Raw genomic sequence first — 23292 nt, 5'->3', positions numbered from 1 at the left:
TTATTCGGAAATTTTGTTTTGTCTTGATTTGTAATGTTCTACCGTCTTTGTTCAGCAGTAAGGAATATTTTCAAAAGCCAATTAACGAGTGCCACTTCTGCAGCATATTACTTAGTGCCAACTTCTGTAGCGAGGGTCAGAGAATTTAGAGGAACTACTGCAATTTAAAGAACGAATATTAACCTCATATATTCTGTATTTCCTCAAACGGCTGTGAATTTCTGAAAGTGACTGCCTGTGAGTTGAGAGAAATCATATACCACTACTGTAATAGTACCAGACAAATGATATATAATTTTGCGCCTTTGTCGCTGTGAGAAGACAATTTTGACTGGCAAAGGGCTTTAATAGAACTGACCTGCAGTTGTTAAAATATTTTAATTTGGGCATTTAAGAGCTTCCAATTACTTCATGGGGCATTTCTTTTGGTAGGTCATTTCACCGGCGTCACTGCGTGCCATTCTTAAATCGAATGACAAGATGGGATTCCATCTTGATGGGAATCTTAAGATTCCCATCTTAAAAGATGGGAGTCTTTTAGACTGTGAGCCCACTCTTTTAGACTGTGAGCCCACTGTCGGGTAGGGACTGTCTCTATATGTTGCCAATTTGTACTTCCCAAGCGCTTAGTACAGTGCTCTGCACATAGTAAGCGCTCAATAAATACAATTGATGATGATGATGATGATTCCAGATGGATGCCAGAATGCCATCCGACCACAAGAATCGAGACCACCCTCAAAGCAACCCGCTGGCTTCAGTGGGTGGGGACCTGTGAGGGGAGTGGATATCAGCGAGGTGCTCAGCAAGCTAGGCCGCTGAAAAGGGGGCAGGGGGGATCATAAGCAGGGAAGACCGAAGAAACATTTTACAGCCATAGTGAAACACGGCATCACACGATGTGGCATCATAGTAGAGTTAATTGAAGATTCCTGTACCCCACACCACACCCTCCACCTCCACTTCCTTTTACCAGGATGGAAGGTGAAACAGCCAGAAGGGAGGGTACATCTGCTGGGGCCGTGCCACTGGGGTGGCAGTGTCTCACTGGAGAACCATCTAGGCCATTAGATGGCTCAATGGGAAGAGCCCGGGCTTGGGAGTCAGAGGTCATGGGTTCAAATCCCGGCTCTGCCAATTGTCAGCTGTGTGACTTTGGGCAAGTCACTTAACTTCTCTGTGCCTCAGTCACCTCATCTGTAAAATGGGGATTAAGATTGTGAGCCCCACATGGGACAACCTGATCACCTAGTATCCTCCCCAGCGCTTAGAACAGTGCTTTGCACATAGTAAGCACTTAACAAATACCAAAATTATTAATTATTATTATATGGAGAAGTGGACAGACCCTGCAGCGATCCTCAAAATAGCAGGCTAATGTGGGTGGCGAAGACAGTAGTGGCTACCGAAGTGGCTCTCCTGGCCACCGCCGGCTGATCTCCGAGGCTGTAGCGCATCGTTGGCACTATGCTGCGGTTACTTTGGCTGTTAGAAGCAGTGTGGCTTGGTGAATAGAGCATAGGCCTATTTATTTATTTATTTATTTATTTATCTTACTTGTACATATCTATTCTATTTATTTTATTTTGTTAGTATGTTTGGTTTTGTTCTCTGTCTCCCCCTTCTAGACTGTGAGCCCGCTGTTGGGTAGGGACTGTCTCTATGTGTTGCCAACTTGTACTTCCCAAGCGCTTAGTACAGTGCTCTGCACACAGTAAGCGCTCAATAAATACGATTGATTGATTGATTGATTGATTGATCTGAGTTCTAGTCCCAGCTCCACCATATTCTGATGTGTGACCTTGAGGAAGTCACTTCACTTCTCTGTGCCTCAGTTACCTTATCTGTAAAATGGGATTAAGACTGTGAGCCCTATGTGGGACAGGGACACTATCCAACCCTCTTAATGTGTATCTACCCCAGTGCTTAGAATAGTGCCTGGCACAGAGTAAGAGTTTAACCCTTCTCCCCTCCTTAACTTCCATCTTCAACCGCTCACTCTCCACTGGTTCCTTCCCCTCTGCCTTCAAACATGCCCATGTCTCTCCCATCCTAAAAAAACCCTCTCTTGACCCCACCTCACCTTCTAGTTATTGCCCCATATCCCTCCTACCATTCCTTTCCAAACTCCTTGAACAAGTTGTCTACACGCGCTGCCTAGAATTCCTCAACAGCAACTCTCTCCTCGACCCCCTCCAGTCTGGCTTCTGTCCCCTACATTCCACGGAAACTGCCCTCTCAAAGGTCACCAATGACCTCCTGCTCGCCAAATCCAATGGCTCATACTCTGTCCTAATCCTCCTCGTCTTCTCAGCTGCCTTCGACACTGTGGACCACCCCCTTCTCCTCAACACGCTATCTGACCTTGGCTTCACAGACTCCGTCCTCTCCTGGTTCTCCTCTTATCTCTCCGATCGCTCTTTCTCAGTCTCTTTTGCAGGCTCCTCCTCCCCCTCCCATCCTCTTACTGTGGGGGTTCTCCAAGGTTCAGTGCTTGGTCCCCTTCTGTTCTCAATCTACACACACTCCCTTGATGACCTCATTCGCTCCCACAGCTTCCACTATCATCTCTACGCTGATGACACCCAGATCTACATCTCTGCCCCTGCTCTCTCCCCCTCCCTCCAGGCTTGCATCTCCTCCTGCCTTCTGGACATCTCCATCTAGATGTCTGCCCGCCACCTAAAGCTCAACATGTCGAAGACTGAAGTCCTTGTCTTCCCTCCCAAACCTTGCCCTCTCCCTGACTTTCCCATCTCTGTTGACGGCACTACCATCCTTCCCGTCTCACAAGCCCACAACCTTGGTGTCATCCTCGACTCCGCTCTCTCGTTCACCCCTCACATCCAAGCCGTCACCAAAACCTGCCGGTCTCGGCTTCACAACATTGCCAAGATCCGCCCTTTCCTCTCCATCCATACCACTACCCTGCTCATTCAAGCTCTCATCCTATCCTGTCTGGACTGCTGCATCAGCCTTCTGTCTGACCTCCCCACTTCGTGTCTCTCCCCACTTCAATCCATACTTCATGCTGCTGCCCGGATTATCTTTGTCCAGAAATGCTCTGGGCATATTACTCCCTTCCTCAAAAATCTCCAGTGGCTACCAATCAATCTGCGCATCAGGCAGAAACTCCTCACCCTGGGCTTCAAGGCTGTCCATCCCCTCGCCCCCTCCTACCTCACCTCCCTTCTCTCCTTCTACAGCCCAGTCCGTACCCTCCGCTCTTCCACCGCTGATCTCCTCACTGTACCTCGCTCTCGCCTGTCCCGCCATCGACCCCCGGCCCACGTCCTCCCGCGGGCCTGGAATGCCCTCCCTCTGTCCATCCGCCAAGCTAGCTCTCTTCCTCCCTTCAAGGCCCTGCTGAGAGCTCACCTCCTCCAGGAGGCCTTCCCAGATTGAGCCCCTTCCTTCCTCTCCCCCTCCTCCCCCTCCCCATCCCCCCATCTTACCTCCTTCCCTTCCCCACAGCACCTGTATAGATGTATATATGTTTGTACATATTTATTACTCTATTTATTTATTTATTTTACTTGTACATATCTATTCTATTTATTTTATTTTGTTAGTATGTTTGGTTTTGTTCTCTGTCTCCCCCTTTTAGACTGTGAGCCCAATGTTGGGTAGGGACTGTCTCTATATGTTGCCAATTTGTACTTCCCAAGCTCTTAGTACAGTGCTCTGAACATAGTAAGTGCTCAATAAATATGATTGATTGATTGTTTGAACAAATACTATTATTATTATTATTAGTATTATTAATTAATAAGAGCATTGTGGCCTTGTCAAAAGAGCATGGGCCTGGGAGTCAGAGGAAATAGTTTTTAAATACTCAATCGGCCACGTGCCTGCTGTGTGACCTTGGGCAAACCACTCAACTTCTCTGGGCCTTAGTTTCCTCATCTGTAGAATGGGGTTTCAATGCTTGGTCTCATTCCTACTTTTAGACTGTGAGCCCACTGTTGGGTAGGGACTGTCTCTATATGTTGCCAGCTTGTACTTCCCAAGCACTTAGTACAGTGCTCTGCACACAGTAAGTGCTCAATAAATATGATTGATTGATTGATTGATTCCTACTTATACAGGCTTAGTGGAACGAGCACGGGCTTGGATGTCAGAGGACTTGGGTTCTAATTCTGGTTCCGCCTCTTGACTGCTGTGTGACCTTGGGCAATCCACTTAACTTCGCTGTGCCTTAGTTACCTCACCTGTAAAATGGGGATTAAAACTATGAGCCCCATGTGGGACTACCTGATTACCCTGTATCTACCCCAGTGTTTAGAACAGTGCTTGGTGCATAGTATGCACTTAACACATACCCAAATTATTATTATTTTTATTATTATACTGTGAGCCCCATGAGGGTCAGTCAATTGTATTTATTGAGTACTTACTGTATGCAGAGCACTGTACTAAGTGCTTGGGAGAGTACGATATACCAATATAACAGACACATTTCCTGCCCAGTCTTCACAGTCTTCTAGACTGTGAGCCCATTGTTGGGTAGGGACTGTCTCTATATGTTGCCAACTTGTACTTCCCAAGTGCTTGGTACAGTGCTCTGCACACAGTAAGCGCTCAATAAATACGATTGAATGAATGAATGAATGAATGAGTGAATGAATGAAAGAATGCCCACAAGGAGCTTACAGTCCAGAGGTTCAGGGACTATGTCCGACCTAATTAACTTGTATCTACCCCAGTGTTTAGAGAAGTGTTTGACACAGAGTAAATGCTTAACCAGTACTACAGTAATAATGATAATAGGCCTTGTCCTTAGAATTTCTGAGTGCCCTTTGAAATGTAAAAGCTAAACCCCTATCTGCCTGCTCTACCTTGTTGCCCGCCAGTCCCCAGTGAGAATGAGACTTGCATGGGTGAGAAAGTGTGAGTGATGCTATACAGACCACTTGACCCCTAATCAATTCTTTTGCACAGGTTCTCCCTACCAAAGTCTCTATGATTTATGATGTCATCTGTCACCTGTCAAACCGTTCTAAAATCACATCTCATTCATTCATTCAATCGTATTTATTGAGCACTTACTGTGTGCAGAGCACTGTAATAAGCGCTTGGGAAGTACAAGTTGGCAACATATAGAGACGGTCCCTTCCTAACAGTGGGCTCATCTCCTCCAAGAAGTCTTCCCTGACTAAGCCCTCTTTTCCCCGATTCATTCATTCATTCATTCATTCATTCATTCAATTGTATATATTGAGCACTTACTGTATGCAGAGCACTGTACTAAGCACTGGGGAAGTACAAGTTGGCTCCTATCTGCCTTCACCTCTGTATCATTATTACTATTATTATTATTATTGTTATTTATGGTACTCATTAAATGCTTCCTATGTGTCAAGTGGGCAGGGAATGTGTCTATTACTATATTTTACTCTTCCAAGAGCTTAGTACAGTCTTTTGCCCACAGTAAGCATTCAATAAATATGCTTGAATGAATGAATGAATGAAAGCACTGATCTAAGGGTTAGAGTAGATATAAGCTAATCAGGTTGGACACAGCCTCTTTCCCACATGAGAGCCTCACAGTCTAAGGAGAAGGCACAGAGAAGTGAAGTGACTTGCCTTAGGTCACACAGCAGACAAGTGGCAGGGCCAGGATTAGAACCTAGATCCTCTAACTCCCAAGCCCAGTGCTCTTTCTGCTAGGCCATGCTACTGCTCTACATTCACTATGCACTCAACTGTGTACCCCTTAAGCACCTTGATACTCACCCTAGCCCCACAGCACTTACATAAATACCCTTATGCTCAATTTCCCCATCCCTAACTTATTTTACTGCCTGTCTTCCCCTGGAGATTCTAAACTCCTTAAGAATAATAATAATAATAATAATAATAATAATGGCATTTGTTAAGCGCTTACTATGTGCAAAGCACTGTTCTAAGCGCTGGGGAGGATACAAGGTAAGCGAGTTGTCCCACATGGGGCTTACAGTCTTCATCCCCATTTTACAGGTGAGCTGAGGCCCAGAGAAGTTAAGGGACTTGCCCAAGGATACAGAGCAGACAGGTGGCAGAGTCGGGATTCGAACCCATGACTTCTGACTCCAAAGCCCGGGCTCTTTCCACTGAGCCACACTGCTTCTCCTTGTGGGCAGGGATCACGTCTACCACGTCTGACGTACTGTACTTCCCTGAGCATTCAGTACGTAGCTGTGCACGCAGTAAGCATTCAGTAAATATGATTTATTGATTGATTGATCTGTCACCTGTCATTTAGGATGATAGACTCCATCTACACTCACAGGCATACCTACCATGCCACGTGAAGCAGGGTGGCTTAATGGAAAGAGCATGGGCTTGGGAGTCGGGGGTCATGGGTTCTAATCCCAGCTCCACCACCTGTCAGCTGTGTGACTTTGGGCAAGTCACTTCACTTCTCTGGGCCTCAGTTACCTCATCTGTAAAATGAGGATTAAGACTGTGAGCCCTATGTGGGACAACCTGATGACCTTGTATCCCCCCAGCTCTTAGAACAATGCTTTGCACATAGTAAGCACTTAACAAGTACCATCATTATTATTATTATTATTATTATTATCACCCCAGTGCTTAGAACAGTACTTGGCACATAGCAAGCGCTTAACAAATACCATCATCATTATGCCCAGTGCTTAGAACAGTGCTTTCCACATAGTAAGTGCTTAATAATTGCCATTATTATTATTATTGCCATGTGTCAATCAGAATTAAAGTGGCTCTTCCAGCACAGAGGTTATGCTAAGATTGTGAGAGCAGAAAAGGAGTAGACAAAAATATCAGACACTGCAAATAGCAAAGGTAATAACACAACGAAGGATAGTCTTACATGTGCTTGTTGTTAAAGGGATTGTCAGTTGTGAACTGCTTTATTAGACACATCCATGCAGGAGATAAAATCTCACCATCAGCAATACTGGCAACTGTATAGTCATGTAAAAATCCTGGAACTGCCTTAGGTTTTCATGCTGTGTTTCTCAGGTGAACTCAGGTGAATTATTTGGAAAGTTTTTTGTCCAAATAATATTAACATCTACAAGATGTAGGAATAAGTATGTATCTTCCTCTCCCAACAATCCTCATTTCATTCATTCATTCATTCATTCATTCATTCATTCATTCATTCATTTTTATTAAGTGCTCAATCAGTGGTATATCCTGAGCCCTTCCTGTGGGCAAAACACTGTACTAAGTGCTTGGGAGAGTACAGTATAATGAAGTGGATAAAGATGATCCCAGCTCTGCCACTTGTCTGCTGTGTGACCTTGGACAAGTCTTCCCTCTGCCTTGGTTACCTCATCTGTAAAATGGGGATGGAGACTGTGAGTCTCACGTGGGACAGGGACTGTGTCCAAACATTCATTCATTCATTCAATCATATTTATTGAGCGTATACTGTGTATAGAGCACTGTACTAAACAGATTTGCTTGTCTCTACCCAAGCGCTTAGTACAGTGCCTGGCACATTGTAAGCATTTAACTAATGCCATAATTATTGTAGTTATTGTTAACCCCGCCCACAGGGAGTTTACAGATTAGATGTTTTGCTTGGATATGTTGAGTTTTAAGTGGTGGGAGGACATCCAAGTAGACATGTTAAGTTTGAGGTATTGGTGGGACATCCAAGTAGAGATGTCCTGAAGGAAGGAGAAATAAGATTGCAGAGAAGGAGGGAGGCCAGTCTGGAGATGTAGATTTGGGAATCAACTGTGTAATAATAATAATTATGGTATTTGTTAAGCGCTTACTATGTGCCAAGCACTGTTCTAAGTGCTGGGCACTGTTCTAAGATGTGCAGAGATGGTAGTTAAAGCCATGGGCATGAATACATTTTCAGGGGGAGTGGGTGAAGATGGAAAAGAGAAGGGAACCAGAATTGATCACTGAGGGACTCCTCAAGGGTGGTGGCAAAGAAGGAGCCTGTGAAAGAGGAAAGAAGGAGAGGTCAAAGAGATAGGAGGAGAACCAGGAGAGAAAACAGTGTTAGTGAAGCCAAGATTAGATAATGCTTTCAGGAGAAAGGGGTGGTCCACAGTGTCAAAGGCAGCTGAGAGGTGGCCGAAGATTAAGGCTAAGATTAAGATTAAGATAGAGAAGCAGCATGGTTCAGTGGAAAGAGCACGGGCTTTGGAGTCAGAAGCCATGGGTTCAAATCCCGGCTCCACCAATTGCCAGCTGTGTGACTTTGGGCAAGTCACTTAACTTCTCTGTGCCTCAGTTACCTCATCTGTAAAATGGGGATTAAGAATGTGAGCCCCCTGTGGGACAACCTCATCACCTTCTAACCTCCCCAGCACTTAGAACAGTGCTTTGCACATAGTAAGCACTAAATAAATGCTATCATTATTATTATTATTATTGTGGAGTAGAGGCAATTAAATTTAGCAAGGAGGTCATTGGTGACCTTAAAGAGAGAAGTTTCCATGAGTGAAGGGGACAGAAGCCAGTTTGGAGGGGGTCAAAGACAAAATTGGAGGAGAAGAATTGAAGACAGAGGCGATATAATAATCAAATCAAAGTCTCTGGCTTCACAGGGGGCTCAGAGTGAGAGAGAGTACGGGTATTTAATCTCCACTTTACAAAAGGAGGCACAGAGAAGTTAAGTGACTGGCCCAAGGTCACACCACCTCAGTTCTCCTGACTCCCTACACCTGGACCCCCCACTCCAGCCCCCTCTTCAATTCCATCCATCGTACACAACCTCTACGTTGCTGCCTTCTGCAGCGATAAGACCTGTGCTCTGCACACAGTAAGCGCTCAATAAATACGATTGATTGATTGATTGATTGATTGATTGAAGTCAGCACTGTGTTTCCTCATCCTCAGGGGCCCAGTGCTCCTGTCACTAAACTGATGTTAGAAAACAACTTCGTGGTGTGGTGGATAGAGCTCTGGCCTGGGGGTCAGAAGGTCATGGGTTCTAATCCCTGCTCTGCCACTTGTCTGCCCTGTGTTGCCTTCAGCAAGTCACTTTACTTCTCTGTGCCTCAGTTCCCTCATCTATAAAATGGGGATTAAGACTGTGAGCCCCACGTGGGACAACCTGATTACCTGGTATCCCCCCCAGCGCTCAGAACAGTGCTTGGCACGTAGTAAGCACTTAACAAATGCCAACATTATTGCTATTATGAAGACTGTGAGCCCCATGTGGGACAGGGACTGTGTCCAACCTGATTTGCTCATATCTACCCCAACGCTTAATACAGTGCCTGGCACATAGTAGACAGTGAGCCTTTTAGACTGTGAGCCCACTGTTGGGTAGGGACTATCTCTATATGTTGCCAACTTGTACTTCCCAGACGCTTAGTACAGTGCTCTGCACACAGTAAGCGCTCAATAAATATGATTGATTGATAGTAAGTGCTTAACAAATATTATTATTATTGTTAATAATAATAATAATAACGTCTGCCTAATTGCAACACTCTCCCAGGCTAGTCTGTCTGCAGCTCCTGTGGGCAGGGAATGTGTCTATTGCTATATTGTACTTTCCCAAGCACTTAGTACAGTGCTCTGCACATTGTAAGCACTCAATAAATACGATTAACCTACTGACTAAATACAAATTATCTTCAGGACATTTTGTAAGTGACAAGTACTGTGGGACTGTTTGCTCTTTATCAGTGCTCTTCATCTCATCCATATTCATGGTTTCACCTCACTATTGACAATGGGCCTAATGACAATGGTGGAGGGAGAGGAGTTCATAAAAAGGAAACAAATACATGGAATTCAAGGAGACCAATTATTTGAGTCTGGAGTTTGAATCAATCAAGCAATCAATCAGTCATATTTATTGAGTGCTTACTGAGGGAGGAGCACTGTATTAAGTTCTTGGGAGAGTACAGTAGAACACAGAAGCAGCATGGTATAGTGGCCAAAGCGCAGGTCTAGGAGACATAAGGTCATGGGTTCTAATCCCAACTGCACCACTTAATAATAATAATAATAATGGCATTTATTAAGCACTTGCTTTGTGCAAAGCACAGTTCTAAGCGCTGGGGAGGTTACAAGGTGATCAGGTTGTCCCACGTGGGGCTCACAGTCTTCATCCCCATTTTCCAGATGAGATCACTGAGGCCCAGAGAAGTTAAGTGACTTGCCCAAAGTCACACAGCTGACAGTTGGTGAAGCTGGGATGTGAACCCATGACCTCTGACTCCAAAGCCCGTGCTCTTTCCACTCAGCCACGCTGCTTCTCTACACACTTGTCTGCTGTGTGACCTTGGGCAAGTCACTTCACCTCTCTACGCCTCAGTTATATCATCCGTAAAATGGGGCTTCAGACTGTGAGCCCCACATGGGACAGGAACTGTGTCCAGCTTTCATTCATTCAATCGTATTTATTCATTCATTCTTTTATTCAATCGTATTTATTGAGCACTTAGGGTGTGCAGAGCACTGTACTAAGCGCTTGGGAAGTACAAGTTGGCAACATATAGAGACGGTCCCTACCCAACAGTGGGCTCACAGTCTAGAACACACTCTAGTCACACTTGTCAACTGTGTGACTTTGGGCAAGTCACTTCATTCATTCATTCAATCGTATTTATTGAGCGCTTACTGTGTGCAGAGCACTGTACTAAGTGCTTGGGAAGTACAAGTTGGCAACATGTAGAGACGGTCCCTACCCAACAGCGAGCTCACAGTCTAGAAGGGGGAGACAGACAACAAAACAAAACATATTAACGAAATAAAATAAATAGAATAAATATGTACAATCAATCAATCAATCAATCAATCAATCAATCGTATTTATTGAGCGCTTACTGTGTGCAGAGCACTGTACTAAGCACTTGGGAAGTACAAGTTGGCAACATATAGAGACAGTCCCTACCCAACAGTGGGCTCACAGTCTAGAAGGGGGAGACAGAGAACAAAACCAAACATATTAACAAAATAAAATAAATAGAATAGATATGTACACGTGAAATAAATAAATAAATAGAGTAATAAATATGTACAAACATATATACATATGTACAGGTGCTGTGGGGAGGGGAAGGAGGTAAGGCAGGGGATGCGGAAGGGGAGGAGGGGGAGGGGGAGAGGGAGCTTGATTTTCTTGTTTCCACCCCAGCGCTTAGTACAGTGCCTGGCACATAATAAGCATTTAACAAATATCACAATTATTATTAAAAAGAAAGAGACATAGATTTTGTTGCAGAGGTGCAAGGGCGGCAGGGTGGCCTAGTGGAAAGAACACAGCCCTGGGAGTCAGAGGACCTGGGTTTTAATCCTGCTCTGCCACTCATCTGCCGTGTGACCCTGGACAAGCTATTTCACTTCTCAGTGCCTCTGTTACCTCATCTGTAAATGGAGATTAAGACTGTAAGCTCCACGTGGGACAGGGACTTGTTTCTCATATCTACACTGAGCTTATTTCAGTGCATGGCACATTTTAAAGTGCTTAACAAATACCATTACCAAAAAAAAAAAAGGTTCCGTTACCAGCAGAAAAGGAAAGAGAGAGCAATGAAGATCCTGTCCATGACAGGGAGAAACAAATCCAGCACATTTATTTTTTCTGGGGCTGAGCAAAAAGATGCTGTAGGGAGGAGAGGAGTCAGGCTTTGCAGAGAGACATGAGGTGAAAATGAGTCAGAAACTGTGTTATTTTTGTTAAGCTGAGTCCACCCTGCCTTGCTTACGCCAACTTCTCCTTTTTATTTCTCCTTTGTCAGGTCCTCACAAACACAGTTTCTTAAAATGAGTAAGGACTGGAATTCTTGGCAAATAAAAACACAAGGCGAAAAGGAGACAGAGAGTGTAAATACATGAAAGCAATCTCTTGTGGCTTCAATTTTTTTTATATATATTTCAGGGCCGTGCCTGAATTTTGTGGTATTTGCCAAGATTATAAAACAATAGTAAGCAATGGATCCTAATTATATGTCTTAATAACTGTGCTATATGTAGTCACACATCCGAAACAGAATGTTATTGAATTTTTTAAATCGAGTATTTACTTTTGCACCTACTTTAAGAGAAGGATAATTCCTTTGATCTTTGCCACATATTTATCATCTCTGTTCTTTCTTGGCACCCTGCAGCTATGAAGGAGTTTTATCTGTAACTGTTCATTGTCTCCCATTATGTAAAAGCGTCCTTCTCTGTATTCTTTGTAAAACATGATGCCTACTGTCTTGGAAAGAATCCTCCAGGGACTCCCCATAAAGGTGAGAAAATCTTGTCTCTCCAAGGTGTGCAAGTGATTAATTGATTAATAACAAGAAAAATAATAATAATTTGTGGTATTAGTTAAGCGCTTACTATCTGCCAAGTACTGTACTAAGCAGTAGGGTAGATACAAGATAATCAGGTCCCACATGGGACACACAGTCTAAGGGAAAGGGAGAAGAGCTATCTAATCCCCATTTTACAGATGAGAAAACTGAGGTACAGAGAGTTAAATGATTTACCCAAGGTCACCCACCAGTCAAGTGGCAAAGCCAAAGTTAGAAACTCAAGACTTCTGGCTTTCAGACCTATGCCCTTTCAACTAGGCCACACCGTGATAAATCAATTCAAACACCCAGTGAATAGTCAAGTCTTGGATCTTTGCACGTTTAATGTCCATCAGATATAGGCCACGTGGAATCTCAAATCGGGATTTTCTCCTCTTCAGTCTCCTTGGGGTTTTCCCCTCATCCATCCCACTCCTACTCCTCCCAGTCAACCATCTACACAGTCTGTTCTCGCCCAATTCTAGGGGACTTGCTTAAAAAGATGGTTGTGAAATAAGGAAATACACCCCACAACTACCTGTTCCATTGGAGAGGTTCAAATGAGGCACTCATTACAGCTAAAGGCAGAGGACTGACTGCAGTGAAATGCTCACACCCTCCCCAACTGCCTTCCTCCCTCCCTCTCTCCCTCTCTCCCTCTCTGAAATGCAATTGCCACGCTCTTAAACTTGAATTTCCAGCACCGCAAGACTTCTTGGTTCAAAGGTAAAACTCAGATCATGAGGGAGTAAGTTTTATCTTCTGAAATGGAATAAAATGACAAGCATACGTATCTAAAGGGAAAAGAAAAAACCTGTCCCCAAGAAATATATTGAGTTCTTTTCCATCTTGGTTTTACTATAGTTCCTAGAGCAATTTTTCCCTGAGAATGATGCGGCACAGTTTTGTCTCTTCTCACCTCTTCCTTTGTATCTTTGTTCATGAAATCATTAAAAAAAGGGGGTGGGTAGGATGCTTTTGTTCAATGCAATATATCTTTTGATGTCTTCAGCAGTCTTTGAGTGGGACATGGGAAGTTTGTTTTCAGTACATTTGCATTATTCTTCTCGATTCCAACACAGTTTTGTCTTGGGGATATGTGGTGTACTTCCAGCCTCTCCATTTGTGCTCAACATCTAAAGCTTTTCCATTAAAATTTAAATACTCCACTTCAGAGGCAGATGAAACTGTGATGCTAAAATGAGCTGATTCACTTGAATTTGTTCCCGAAAAGATAACTTACTGCTCTTACTGCTTATGCAACTCAGTTTCATATTAATAGCTTTAAATAGGCTAACAGTAGAGAGCCACCGTAATTTCATAAAACTTCCACATTGAGTAACCCACTGAAAAGTCATTTTTAATAAAAACTCGTAAAAACTGGGATTATCAGGAAATTCCTCAAACCTAGAATTTTTGAAAAGAAATAGAGATTAATGATCTTGATTAACAATCAGCGGTTTAGTGCAGACTGGGTAAGCACTTAACAAATACCGTAATTGTTAGATTTTATTTGAACCAGATCCTGTGATCAGTTGGTTGCTACAATCAACCCTCACTTATCCTTAGTAATGAGGACAAAAGTCACGTGGATAAATGAACCCACAGTTAACACCCCAAATTATTTTTTTTCATTTTTTCTTCCCATCAGATAACAATTATGAACAGTTTCACACCCAAATCCTGTCCTCTCCTGGACTTTCCCAACTCTTTAGATGGCACCACCATACTTCCCGTCTCACAAGCCTATAATCTTGGTGTTCTCCTTGATTCCACTCTCTCATTTGACCCACATAACCAATCCGTCACCAAATCCTTTCAGTCCCACCTTCACAACATTGTTAAAACCGGCACTTTCCTCTCCATCCAAACTGCTACTATGTTAGTACAATCACTCATCCTATCCCGCCTAGATTACTTCACCAGCCTCCTTGCTTACCTCCCAACCTCCTGCCTCTCCCCACTCCAGTCCATACTTCACTCTGCTGCCCGGATTATCTTTCTACAGAAACATTCAGGGCATGTCACCCCCCTCCTCAAAAACATCTAGTGGTTACCTATCCACCTCCATATCAAACAAAAACTGATCACCATTGGCTTTAAAGAACTTCATCTCCTTGCCCCCTCCTACCCCACCTCGCTTCTCTCCTTCTACAACCCAACCCACACACTTCACTCCTCTAGTACTATCCTTCTCATTGTGCCTCGATCTTTCCTGTCTCGCCGCCGACCCCTGGCCCACGTCCTACCTCTGGCCCGGAACATCCTCCCTCCTCAAATCCTCCAGACAATTGCTTTCTCCCTTTCAAAGTCTTACTGAAGGCCCATCTCCTCCAAGAGGCCTTCCCAGACTAAACCCCACTTTTCCTCATCTCCCACTCCCTTCTGCGTCACTCTGACTTGCTCACTTTGCTCTTCCCCCCCTCCCTGCTCCACAGCACTTATGTATATATTTGTAATTTTATTTATTTATATTGATGTCTGTTTACTTGTACTAATGTCTGTCTCCCCCCTCTAGACTGTGAGCTCATTGTGGGCAGGGATTGTCTCTCTTTATTGCTGTATTGTACTTTCCCAAGTGCTTAGTACAGTGCTCTGCACACAGTAAGTGCTCATGCTCTGCACACAGTAAGCGCTCAATAAATATGATTCAATGAATGAATGAATGAATGAAGGAATGAATGAATGAGCAACCCCTCTCTTCCTCTGGCAAGAAGCTAATGCAGCTTGGCTTAATGGAAAGAGCACAGGCCTGAGAATTAGAGGACCTGCGTTCTAATCCCAACTCTGTCAATTGCTTGCTGTGCCACCATGGGGAAGTCACTTAACTTCTCTGTGCCTCAGTTACCTCATCTGTAAAATGAGGATTAAATTTTTCTCCCTCCCTTTTAGGCTGTGAACCCCATGTGGGACAGGGACTGTGTCCAACCTGATTGATTTGTATCTACCCCATTACTTAGAATGATGCTATGCACTGCCATTAAGAAAAAAAAAAGAGGATAGGAGATGAAGGGGAAATCAGCAATGAATCCCAATCCCAAAGAATCTGACCTCCTTTTCTGCAGGACTGACGTTTCTTTTATATGGCCAAACTTCTTGTTGCTAGGGCACTGTTTTTATTTGGGCATAATCCAGTATTTATCATTTTTATGTTATTTTATTTTTATCATTTCGCCCTTTTAGACTGTGAGCCCACTGTTGGGTAGGGACTGTCTCTATGTGTTGCCAACTTGTACTTCCCAAGCGCTTAGTACAGTTCTCTGCACACAGTAAGCGCTCAATAAATACGATTGATGATGAGGAGGAGGAGGAGTCCGATAGTCTGGTTTTCTAAGAGTGACGGATGGAGTCTCCTTATTGCATCTGCAATGCGATGGGAGCTCTTTGAGGGCAAGGATCACATCTACCAACCGTAGTCAGGGAAGGCCCCTTGCAGGAGCTGTGCCTTCAATAAGGCTTTGAAAATGGGGAGAGTCACTCAGTATAGGTGGAGTTGGTCTATAAAATTCTTGCATACGCTTTCCATGAGTGGCAGACCTACCCACTGACTTGTTGCGTCACGCCCCTTGCTCCAGTGGGAGCATGGTGAAGCAGCGTGGCTGAGTGGAAAGAGTGAGGGTTTGGGAGTCAGAGGTTATGGGTTTGAATCCTGGCTCCACCACTTGTCAGCTGTGTGACCTTGGGCAAGCCACTTAACTTCTCTGTGCCTCAGTTACCTCATCTGTAAAATGGGGATTAAGACTGTGAGCCCCAAGTGGGACAACCTGATCATCTTGTAGCCCCCCCCCCCCAGCACTTAGAACAGTGCTTTACACATAGTATTAGACTGTGAGCCCACTGTTGGGTAGGGACTGTCTCTATATGTTGCCAATTTATACTTCCCAAGCACTTAGTACAGTGCTCTGCACACAGTAGGCGCTCAATAAATACGATTGATGATAATACGCGCTTAACAAATACCACTGTTATTATTATTATAATGGTAAGTGACTGCTCCTATGCACTATGGTCAGTTTCTTTGCACATGTACATGGAGAAGCAGCATGGCTCAGTGGAAAGAGCCTGGGCTCTGGAGTCAGAGGGCATGGGTTCAAACCCCAGCTCCATCAACTGTCAGCTGTGTGACTTTGGGCAAATCACTTCATTCATTCATTCAATTGTATTTATTGAGCGCTTACTGTGTGCAGAGCACTGTACTAAGCACTTGGGAAGTACAAGTTGGCAACATATAGAGATGGTCCCTACTCAACAATGGGCTCACAGTCTAGTAGGGGAAGACAGACAACAAAACAAAATATGGGGACAGGTGTCATGTGGACAGTGGACAGGTCTCAACTTCTCTGTGCCTCAGTTACCACATCTGTAAAATGGGGATTAAAACTGTAAGCCCCCCGTGGGACAGCCTGATCACCTTGTAGCCTTCTTAGTGCTTAGAACAGTGCTTTGCAAATAGTAAGCCTTAACAAATCAACAAGGTAATCAGGTAATCAGTTACAAACAACTTCTTTATCAATTTTGACCCCTTCCTCACCTTCCTTCTCTCCTTTTCCATGCCCACTCTGATCTTTGGAGACTTCAACATCCACATGGATATCCCTGGTGACTCCTCTGCCGCCTACCTTCTATCTCTCCTTGACGCTGCCAACCCCTTGCTCCACCCCACCTCATCCACTTGGTCACACCCTCGACATTATCATCTCCTACCACTGCACTATTTCCACCCTCACCAACTCTGAAATCCCTCTCTCTGATCATATCCTTCTCACCTGCCTCCTCACTCACACTCCTCTCCCCTGTAAATCTATATTACTACCTCAAATAGACCGCCGCTCTCTTGACCCCATCCATCTTTCTGAGCGCCTAACACCCCACCTCGCCTCACTTTCCTCTCTACCCAATCTTGATGATCAGATTACTGCTCTCTACTCAGCTCAACTCCCTCGCTCCCCTTTCCCTTCACCACTCTCATACCACTAACCCACAGCCCTGGATCACTACCACTGTCCGCCTCCTTCACTCTTATGCTTGAGCTGCTGAACGCTGCTGGTGAAAGTCTAAACACCATGCCAACCTCGTTCACTTCAAGTTTATCCTTTCCTGCCTTAACTCTGCCCTCTCCTTTGCCAGACAAAACTATTTCTCCTCCCTTATTGACACCCATAACCATCATTCCCATCAGCTCTTCCATACATTTAACTCCCTTCTCAGGCCCCCTGTTCCTCCCCCTCCTCCTTCCCTCACCCCCAATGATCTGGCCTACTACTTCATTAATAAAATTAAATCCATCTGGTCTGAGCTCCCCAAAGTCACTCCCCCCACTTCTCCAACCCCCCAGCTCTCAACCCTCTCTGCTACTCTCCCATCCTTCCCAGCAGTATCCTCAGAAGAGCTCTCCTCCCTCCTCCCAAGTGCTACTCTGGCCACCTGTGCTTCTGACCCCATTCCCTCTCATCTTATGAAATCTCTAGCTCCGTCTCTTCTTCCCTCCTTAACTTCCATCTTCAACCGCTCACTCTCCAATGGTTCCTTCCCCTCTGCCTTCAAACATGCCCACATCCCTCCCATCTTAAAAAAACCCTCTCTTGACCCCACCTCACCTTCTAGTTATCGCCCTATCTCCCGCCTACCATTCCTTTCCAAACTCCTTGAACGAGTCGTCTACACACCAACTCTCTCCTCGACCCCCTCCAATCTGGCTTCCATCCCTTATATTCCACGGAAACTGCCTTCTCAAAGGTCACCAATGACCTCCTGCTTGCCAAATCCAACTGCTCCTACTCTATCCTAATCCTCCTCGACCTCTCAGCTGCCTTCGACACTGTGGACCACCCCCTTCTCCTCAACACGCCATCCAACCTTGGCTTCACAGACTCTGTCCTCTCCTGGTTCTCCTCTTATCTCTCTGGCCATTCATTCTCAGTCTCTTTTGCGGGCTCCTCCTCCCCCTCCCATCCCCTTACTGTGGGGGTTCCTCAAGGGTCAGTTCTTGGTCCCCTTCTGTTCTCTATCTACACTCACTTCCCTGGTGAACTCATTTGCTCCCACGGCTTCAACTATCATCTCTACATTGATGACACCCAAATCTACATCTCTGCCCCTGCTCTCTCTCCCTCCCTCCAGGCTCGTATCTACTCCTGCCTTCAGGACATCTCCATCTGGATGTCTGCCCGCCATCTAAAACTCAACATGTCCAAGACTGAAATCCTTATCTTCCCTCCCAAACCCTGCCCTCTCCCCGACTTTCCCATCACTATTGATGGCACTACCATCCTTCCCATCTCACAAGCCCACAACCTTGGTGTCATCCTTGACTCTGCTTTCTCGTTCACCCCTCACATCCAGTCCATCAACTAAAAACCTGCTGGTCTCTCTTCTGCAACATCGCCAAGATCTGCCCTTTCCTCTTCATCCAAACCACTACCCGGCTCATCCAATCTCTCATCCTATCCCAACTGGATTACTGCATCAGCCTCCTCCCTGATCTCCCATCCTCCTGTCTCTCCCCACTTCAATCAATACTTCACACTGCTGCCCGAATCATCTCTGTGCAGAAACACTCTGGGCATGTTACTCCCTGCCTCAAAAATCTCCAGTGGCTACCAATCAACCTACGCATCAGGCAAAAACTCCTCACCCTCGTCTTCAAGGCTGTCCATCACCTCGCCCACTCCTACCTCACCTCCCTTCTCTCCTTCTCCAGCCCAGCCTGTACCCTCTGCTCCTCTGCCACTAATCTCCTCACTGTGCCTCGTTTTTGCCTGTCCCGCCGTCGACCCCCGGCCCACGTTGTCCCCCTGGCCTGGAATGCCCTCCCTCTGCCCATCTGCCAAGCTAGCTCTCTTCCTCCCTTCAAGGCCCTACTGAGAGCTCACCTCCTCCAGGAGGCCTTCCCAGACAGAGCCCCCTCTTTCCTCTCCCCCTCTTCCCCCCCCATCCCCCTGCCTTACCTCCTTCTCCTCCCCACAGCTTGTGTATATGTATATATGTTTGTACATATTTATTACTCTATTTATTTATTTTACTTGTATATATTTATTCTATTTATTTTATTTTGTTAATATGGTTTTTTTTTGTCTGTCTCCCCCCTCTAGACTGTGAGCCCATTGTTGGGTAGGGACCGTCGCTATAAGTTGCCAACTTGTACTTCCCAAGTGTTTAGTACAGTGCTCTGCACACAGTAAGCGCTCAATAAATACGATCGAATGAATGAATGAACAAATACCATCATTATTATGCAGTTGTCCTAGTGCATAGAGAGCCTGGGCCTGGCAGACAGAAGGACCAGGGTTCATATTCCAGTTCCTCCGCTTCTCTGCTGGGTGACCTTGGGCAAGTCACTTCATTTCTCTGGGCCTCAGTTCCCTCATCTGTCAAATGGGGATTAGGACTGTGAGCCCCGTGTGGCCCTTCAAGGCCCTACTGAGAGCTCACCTCCTCCAGGAGGCCTTCCCAGACTGAGCCCCTTCCTTCCTGTCCCCCTCGTCCCTCTCTCCATCCCCCCATCTTACCTCCTTCCCTTCCCCACAGCACCTGTATATATGTATATATGTTTGTACATATTTATTACTCTATTTATTTATTTTACTTGTACATATCTATTCTATTTATTTTATTTTGTTGGTATGTTTGGTTTTGTCTCCCCCTTTTAGACTGTGAGCCCACTGTTGGGTAGGGACTGTCTCTACGTGTTGCCAATTTGTACTTCCCAAGCACTTAGTACAGTGCGCTGCACACAGTAAGCACTCAATAAATACAGTTGATGATGATGATGATGATGATGACAGGGACTGGGTCCAACTTGATTAGGTTGTATCTTCCCCAGCGCTTAGAACAATGCTTGACACATAGTAAGCACTTAAAAAAGTCTACTATTATTATTAGTGGATAGAGGACAGGCTTGGGAGTTGGAAGGACCTAATAATAATCATCATTGTGTTATTTGTTAAGCTCTTACTGTGAGCCAGGCACTATATGAAACGCTGGGGTAGATACAAGTTATTCAGGTTGGTCACAGTCCTTGTTCCAAGTGGGGTTCACGGTATCAATCCCCATTTTACAGATAAGGTAATTGAGGCCTAGAGAAGTGAAGTGACTTGCCCAGGGTCACACAGCAGAGCCAGGATTAGAACCCATGACTTCTGACTCTCGAGCCTGTGCTCGATCCATCATGCCATGCTGCTTCTCACACTTGGGTTCTAATCCCAGGTCTGCAGCTTGTCTGCTTAGAACAGGGCTTGACACATAGTAAGTCCTTAACAAATACTATCATTATTATTATTAGTGGCTAGTGGATGGGCCTGGGTGTCAGAAGGACCCGGGTTCCAATCCCAACTCTGCCGCTTGTCTGCTGTGTGACCTTGGGTACGTCACTTCACTTCTTTGTGCTTCAATTACCTCATCTGTAAAATGAGGATTGAGACTGTGAGCCCCTTATGGGACAGGGACTATGTCCAACCTTATTAGTTTGTATCTACTCCAGCACTTAGTACAGTGCCTGGCACATAGTAAGTCTTAACAAATACCATTAAAAAAAAAAAGTTATCGTTTGGGCCTGGACCGAGGCACATTTGCTGTTTACGATGCGAGGCTCTGTCATAATAGCTCACCTTGCCAGGGTGGAGAAGCAAACCTTCCTGTTCTATAGCCTCCCAAGCTGACTCTTTCAAACTGGTTTCCTCCAAGTCAACATATTGAAATGTAGTGATAAAAGATGCCTGTATTTTTGCTAGGATGAAAGTGTCATCCTTTATTAGTGTACTTAAGTTCTGTGTCAGGCAAAAGAGTCTGTGTGAATCTTGAAACAAAAGTTTTCCAAAAAAATCTCGGTTCTGAGCCCTGTCCACAGTGAGCGGCAAATGCCACCTCTGCCGCCACTGCTGCTGATGATAGAGGGATTACTCCATGTGACTATCTGGGTTAGTGGAAGCTTGTCTTCTGTCACTACAAACTCCAGGCAGGGGGACGAATGAAGGTCTTTGTCCATTATAATAATAATAATAATAATGACATTTATTAAGTGCTTACTGTGTGCAAAGCACTGTTCTAAGTGCTGGGGAGGTTACAATGTGATCAGGTTGTCCCATGGGGGGCTCACAGTCTCACTCCCCATTTTACCGATGAGGAAACTGAGTCACAGAGAAGTTAAGTGACTTGCCCAAACACAGCTGACAATTGGCAGAGCCGGGGTTTGAACCCATGACCTCCGACTCCAAAGCCCATGCTCTTTCCACTGAGCCACGCTGCTTCTCTGCAGCACCATTTTCCTGTCCCAAAAGCTCCAATCCCTACTTTCAGACTAGATCACTTGTGCTCTCTGCTTTGCGAATACAAAATACTGAATTCTCCCATAGCACAGAGAAGCAGCGTGAACTAATTTCATTTATTTTTATTAATGCCTGTCTCCCCCTCTAGACTGTAAGCTTGTTGTGGACAGGGAGGGTGCAGCATGGTGTGGAGCACGTTCCTGGGAGTCAGAAGGTCAAGGGTTCTAATCCCCACTCCACCACTTGTCTGCTGTGTGAGGATTGGGCAAGTCACTTCACTTCTCCGTGCCTCGGTTATTTCATCCGTAAAATGGGGTCTGAAGCTGTGAGCCCCATGTGGGACAGGGACTGTGTCCAACTGATTCGCTTGTTTTCACCCCAGTGCTTAGCACAGTGCCTGGCACATACTAAGTGCTTAACAAATACCATAAAAAAGGGAGTACATTCCTGATGATCCCTGCATTAAGGAAAATCACTGTTATACTATGACTGCCAAGGGCAGGGCCCAGTACAACTTTTTCTTCTGATATCACATTGTGCTCTGCGTTTGACACGTGTCAATCAGAGAATGCTCCCCAATTCCCTAAGAGGGTTCTAACCCAAATAGATAGTAAGAACATATGTGAATCAGTCAATGGTATATTTACTGAAGGTGTACTGTGTGCCAAGTATTCATGCATTCATTCAATCGTATTTATTGTGTGCGGAGCTCTGTACTAAGCGCTTGGGAAGTACAAGTTGGCAACATATAGAGACGGTCCCTTCCCAACAGCGGGCTCACAGTCTAGAAGGGGGAGACAGAGAACAAAACAAAACATATTAACAAAATAAAATAAATAGAATAAATATGTACAAGTAAAATAGAGTAATAAATATGTACAATATATACATATATAATACAGGTGCTGTGGGGAGGGGAAGGAGGTAAGGCGGGGAGATGGGGAGGGGGACGAGGGGGAGAGGAAGGAGGGGGCTCAGTCTGGGAAGGCCTCCTGGAGGAGGTGAGCTCTCAGTAGGGCTTTGAAGGGAGGTAAGTAGTGCACTTATCTTGGGGGAAAGTGCAACTGAGCCAGAACAAGTATTCCCCGTCCACAAGGAGCGTGGCTCAGTGGAAAGAGCACGGGCTTTGGAATCAGAGGTCAAGGGTTCGAATCCTGGCTCCGCTGTGTGACTTTGGGCAAGTCACTTAACTTCTCTGTGCCTCAGTTACCTCATCTGTAAAATGGGGATTAAGACTGTGAGCCCCCCGTGGGACAACCTGATCACCTTGTAACCTCCCCAGTGCTTAGAACAGTGCTTTGCACATAGTAAGCACTTAATGAATGCCATCATTATTATTATTATTATTATTATTATTAAGGAGCTCACCACGAAGTGAGTTGTACCTTCAAATTCAGTATGACTAGCCTCCCTGATGGAACCAGAGTTTGGAAGAGAATGTGGCACCAGAAACAAAAAAGTTCTACTTGTGTTTGAAATAATTGCCTGAAAAGTACGAGATACCTCAGGAAAAGAACTAAAAAGAAACTGTAGTTTCTGACCTTTTTCACCGTGGCCAAATTTATGGTAAATCAGAAAAAGTTTGAGAAAAAGTTTCAGATTGGAAGACATACAAAACCCAAAGAGAATTTTAACTGCCTACAGCCCACCAATTTTCCTGCCGTGTAATATAAATGGCCAACTCACTCTAATAAAGGAGGCAGAAGTGCCAAGTGGCCAAAACATGGGGCTTGGAATCAGAAATTTGATCCTAGCTCTGACAATAGTTTGTTGAGCTATTTTGGTCAAATCTCTTAACC

This window comes from Tachyglossus aculeatus, chromosome 4, assembly GCF_015852505.1.
Source record: "Tachyglossus aculeatus isolate mTacAcu1 chromosome 4, mTacAcu1.pri, whole genome shotgun sequence".
Classification (NCBI taxonomy): domain Eukaryota; kingdom Metazoa; phylum Chordata; class Mammalia; order Monotremata; family Tachyglossidae; genus Tachyglossus; species Tachyglossus aculeatus.
The sequence above is the reverse complement of the archived record's forward strand: the minus strand, read 5'-3'. Positions refer to the sequence as shown.